This window comes from Dama dama, unplaced genomic scaffold (genome assembly GCF_033118175.1).
Source record: "Dama dama isolate Ldn47 unplaced genomic scaffold, ASM3311817v1 ptg000020l, whole genome shotgun sequence".
Taxonomy (NCBI): domain Eukaryota; kingdom Metazoa; phylum Chordata; class Mammalia; order Artiodactyla; family Cervidae; genus Dama; species Dama dama.
The window spans coordinates 6,593,868-6,599,575 of NW_026870875.1; positions in this window are offsets into that span (position 1 = coordinate 6,593,868).

The following is a 5,708-nucleotide window of genomic DNA, read 5'->3' on the forward strand; positions in this document are numbered from 1 at the left end:
GGTCTTTCTCTGTCGTCTCCACAGCGGATTCAGACATCCCTTCGTCTTGGGAGATGCAAGACGAGCCTGCATTCAATTCACTGCAGGGATATCCGGCCTTAATTCGAGTCAGAGCATCTCGGTGTCCATTCGACTTGAAGCCACAAACTCAGGGTCCCTCTCACATACCTGTAGCTGAGAGAAGCCTCCTCTTGAGGAGCTTGTGGAAAGTTGGTATTCCTCTTGAGTCGAAGCCAGGGACTAAGCTCTCATCTCGAGTTGATTTGGGGTCCACGGAGCCCATTCGTGTTGCTCCAGTGACGTCAGGATCCCTCTAGACTTGAGACAGTGATCTTGGGTTTTCTCAGGAGTGCCATCAAGGAAATCAAGGCTCCTTTCATGTTTGATATGGAACACGGAATTGGTCTGCAGGCAATGCAGGGGAATCGGGCCTCATCTCGCAGCGAGGGGGAAGTCTCATGGTTTTTCTCGAGTGGCGGCCGGAACCTGGGGTATATTCTCGAGTTACGACGGGGAGGGCCCTTCCAGACACGTGTTTGTTCAACGACGTCAGGACTCCTGCCTAGGTGCGAGGGACACCTCAGGATTCTCCTCGTGTCTTAGCATGGCAATTGGGACGCGTCTCCACGTGAGGCGGGAGACCCAGGGTCCCTTTGCACGTGCCACAGGGATCCTGGGACTCCTATCCATTTTCAAGAAGAGTCAGGCATCGTCTCCTTGGGAAGCATTGATCTCCGCAGACCTCTCGAGTTTTCAAAGGATGTGAGGCCTCCGGTCGCGATGAGGCGGAGGACTAGGTCTTTCTCTGTTGTCTCCACTGGGGATTCAGATATCCCGTCGTCTTGGGAGATCCAAGACGAGCCTGCATTCAATTCACTGTTGGGATATCCGGCCTTACTTCGAGTCAGAGCATCTCGGTGTCCATTCCACTTGAGGCCACAAACTCAGGGTCCCTCTCACATACCTGTAGCTGAGAGAAGCCACCTCTTGAGGTGCTTGTGAAAAGTTGGTATTCCTCTTGAGTCTAAGACAGGGACTAAGCTCTCATCTCGAGTTGATTTCGGGTCCACGAAGACCTTTCGTGTTGCTCCAGTGACCTCAGGATCCCTCTAGACTTGAGACAGTGATCTTGGGTTTTCTCTGGAGTGCCATCAAGGAAATCAAGGCTCCTTTCACGTTTAATGTGGAACAAGGAATTGCTCTGCACGCAGTGCAGGGATATCGGGCCTCATCTCGCGGCGAGGGGGAAGTCTCATGGTTTTTCTCGAGTTGTGGCCGGAACCTGGGGTATATTCTCGAGTTACGACGGGGAGGGCCCTTCAAGACACGTGTTTGTTCAGCGACTTCAGGACTCCTGCCTAGGTGCGAGGGACACCTCGGGATTCTCCTCGAGTCTTGGCATGGCAATTGGGACGCGTCTCCACGTGAGGCGGGAGACCCAGTGTCCCTTTCAAAGTGCCACAGGGATCCTGGGACTCCTATCTATTTTCAAGAAGAGTCAGGCATCGTCTCCTTTGGAAGCATTGATCTCCGTGGAACTCTCGAGTTTTCAAAGGATGTGAGGCCTCCGGTCGCGTTGAGGCGGAGGGCTAGATCTCTCTGTGGTCTCCACAGTGGATTCAGACACCCCTTCGTCTTGGGAGATGCAAGACGAGCCTGCATTCAATTCACTGCAGGGATATCCAGCCTTACTTCGAGTCAGAGCATCTCTGTGTCCATTCCACTTGAGGCCACAAACTCAGGGTCCCTCTCACATACTTGTAGATGAGAGAAGCCTCCTCTTGAGGTGCTTGTGGAAAGTTGGTATTCCTCTTGAGTCGAAGCCAGGGACTAAGATATCATCTCGAGTTGATTTGGGGTCCACGGAGCCTTTTCGTGTTGCTCCAGTGACCTCAGGATCCCTCTAGATTGAGACAGTGCTCTTGGGTTTTCTCTGGAGTGCCATCAAGGAAATCATGGCTCCTTTCACCTTTGATGTGGAACGCGGAATTGCTCTGCACGTAGTGCAGGGGAATCGGGCCTCATCTCGCGGTGAAGGGGTAATCTCATGGTTTTTCTCGAGTTGCGGCCGGAACCTGGGGTATATTCTCAAGTTAGGACGGGGAGGGCCCTTCCAGACACGTGTTTGTTCAGCGATGTCAGGACTCCTGCCTAGGTGCGAGGGACACCTCGGGATTCTCCACGAGTCTTGGCATGGCAATTGGGACGCGTCTCCACGTGAGGCGGGAGACCCAGGGTCCCTTTCCAGGTGCCACAGGGATCCTGGGACTCCTATCCATTATCAAGAGGAGTCAGGCATCATCTCCTTTGGAAGCATTGATCTCCGCAGACCTCTCATGTTCTCAAAGGATGTGAGGCCTCCGATCGCGAGGAGGCGGAGGACTAGGTCTTTCTCTGTCGTCTCCACAGGGGATTCAAACATCGGTTCGTCTTGGGAGATGCAAGACGAGCCTGCATTCAATTCTCTGCAGGGATATCCGGGCTTACTTCGAGTCAGAGCATCTAGGTGTCCAGTCCACTTGAGGCCGCAAACTCAGGGTCCCTCTCACATACCTGTAGCTGAGAGAAGCCTCCTCTTGAGGTGCTTGTGGAAAGTTGGTATTCCTCTTGATTCGAAGCCAGGGACTAAGCTCTCATCTCGAGTTGATTTGGGGTGCACGGAGCCCTTTCGTGTTGCTAAAGTGACCTCAGGATCCTTCTAGACTTGAGACAGTGATCATGGGTTTTCTCTAGAGTGCCATCAAGGAAATCAAGGCTCCTTTCACGTTTGATGTGGAACACGGAATTGCTCCGCACGCAGTGCAGGGGAATCGGGCCTCATCTCGCGGCGAGGGGGAAGTCTCATGGTTTTTTTCGAGTTGCGGCCGGAACCTGGGGTATATTATCCAGTTACGACGGGGAGGGCCCTTCCAGACACGTGTTTGTTCAGCGAGGTCAGGACTCCTGCCTAGGTGCGAGGGATACCTCGGGATTCTCCTCGAGTCTTGGCATGGCAATTGGGACGCGTCTCCACGTGAGGCGGGAGACCCAGGGTCCCTTTCCACGTGCCACAGGGATCCTGGGACTCCTATCCATTTTCAAGAGGAGTCAGGCATTGTCTCCTTTGGAAGCATTGATCTCCGCACGCCTCTCGAGTTTTCAAAGGATGTGAGGCCTCAGATCGCGATGAGGCGGAATACTAGGTCTTTCTCTGTCGTCTCCACTGGGGATTCAGACATCCCTTCATCTTGGGAGATGCAAGACGAGCCTGCATTCAATTCACTGCAGGGATATCCGGCCTTACTTCGAGTCAGAGCATCTCGGTGTCCATTCCACTTGAGGCCACAAACTCAGGGTCCCTCTCACCTACCTGTAGCTGGGAGAAGCCTCCTCTTGAGGTGCTTGTGGAAAGTTGGTATTCCTCTTGATTCGAAGCCAGGGTCTAAGCTCTCATCTCGAGTTGATTTGGGGTCCAAGGAGCCCTTTCGTGTTGCTACAGTGACCTCAGGATCCCTCTAGACTTGAGACAGTGATCTTGGGTTTTGCCTAGAGTGCCATCAAGGAAATCAAGGCTCCTTTCACGTTTGATGTGGATCACGGAATTGCTCTGCACGCAGTGCAGGGGAATCGGGCCTCATCTCGCGGCGAGGGGGAAGTCTCATGCTTTATCTCGAGTTGCGGCCAGAACCTGGGGTATATTCTCGAGTTACGACGGGGAGGGCCCTTCCAGACACGTGTTTGTTCAGCGACGTCAGGACTCCTGCCTAGGTGCGAGGGACACCTCAGGATTCTCCTCCAGTCTTGGCATGGCAATTGGGACGCGTCTCCACGTGAGGCGGGAGACCCAGGGTCCCTTTCCACGTGCCACAGGGATCCTGGGACTCCTATCCATTTTCAAGAGGAGTCAGGCATCGTCTCCTTTGCAAGCATTGATCTCCGCAGACCTCTCGAGTTTTCAAAGGATGTGAGGCCTCCGGTCGCGATGAGGCAGAGAACTATGCCTTTCTCTGTGGTCTCCACAGGGGATTCAGACATCCCTTCGTCTTGGGAGATGCAAGACGAGCCTGCATTCTATTCACTGCAGGGATACCGGCCTTACTTCGAGTCAGATCATCTCGGTGTCCATTCCACTTGAGGCCACAAACTCAGGGTCCGTCTCAGATACGTGCAGCTGAGAGAAGCCTCCTCTTGCGGTGCTTGTGGAAAGTTGGTATTCCTCTTGAGTCGAAGCCAGGGACTAAGCTCTCATCTCGAGTTGATTTGGGGTCCACGGAGCCCTTTCCTGTTGCTACAGTGACCTCAGGATCCCTCTAGACTTGAGACAGTGATCTTGGGTTTTCTCTGTAGTGCCATCAAGGAAATCAAGGCTCCTTTCACGTTTGATGTGGAACACGGAATTGCTCTGCACGCAGTGCAGAGGAATTGGGACTCATGTTGCAGCGAGGGGAAGTCTCATGGTTTTTCTCGAGATGCGGCCGGAACCTGGGGTATATTCTCGAGTTACGACGGGGAGGGCCCTTCCAGACACGTGTTTGTTCAGCGACGTCAGGACTACTGCCTAGGTTCGTGGGACACCTCGGGATTCTCCTCGAGTCTTGGCATGGCAATTGGGACGCGTCTCCACGTGAGGCAGGATACCCAGGGTCCCTTTCCACGTGCCACAGGGATCCTGGGACTCCTATCCATTTTCAAGAGGAGTCAGGCATCGTCTCCTTTGGAAGCATTGATCTCCGCGGACCTCTCCAGTTTTCAAAGGATGTGAGGCCTCCGGTCGCGATGAGGCGGAGAACTAGGTCTTTCTCTGTGGTCTCCACAGGGGATTCAGATATCCCTTCTTCTTGGGAGATGCAAGAGGTGCCTGCATTCAATTCACTGCAGGGATATCCGGCCTCACTTCGAGTCAGAGCATCTCGGTGTCCATTCCACTTGAGGCCACAAACTCAGGGTCCCTCTCACATACCTGTAGCTGAGAGAAGCCTGCTCTTGAGGTGCTTATGGAAAGTTGGTATTCCTCTTGAGTCGAAGCCAGGGACGAAGCTCTCATTTCGAGTTGATTTGGGGCCCACGGAGCCCTTTCCTGTTGCTACAGTGACCTCAGGATCCCTCTAGACTTGAGACAGTGATCTTGGGTTTTCTCTGGAGTGCCATCAAGGAAATCAAGGCTTCTTTCCCTTTTGATGTGGAACACGGAATTGCTCTGCACGCAGTGCAGGGGAATCGGGCCTCATCTCGCGGCGAGGGGGAAGTCTCATGGTTTTTCTCGAGTTGCGCCCAGAACCTGGGGTATATTCTCGAGTTACGATGGGGAGGGCCCTTCCAGACACGTGTTTGTTCAGCGACGTCAGGACTCCTGCCTAGGTGCGAGGGACACCTCGGGATTCTTCTCGAGTCTTGACATGGCAATTGGGTCGCGTCTCCACGTCAGGCGGGAGACCCAGGGTCCCTTTCCACGTGCCACAGGGATCCTGGGACTCCTATCCATTTTCAAGAGGAGTCAGGCATCGTCTCCTTTGGAAGCATTGATCTCCGCGGACCTCTCGAGTTTTCAAAGGATGTGAGGCCTCCGGTCGCGATGAGGCGGAGAACTATGTCGTTCTCTGTGGTCTCCAAAGGCGATTCAGACATCCCTTCGTCTTGGGAGATGCAAGACGAGCCTGCATTCTATTCACTGCAGGGATACCGGCCTTACTTCGAGTCAGAGCATCTCGGTGTCCATTCCACTTGAGGCC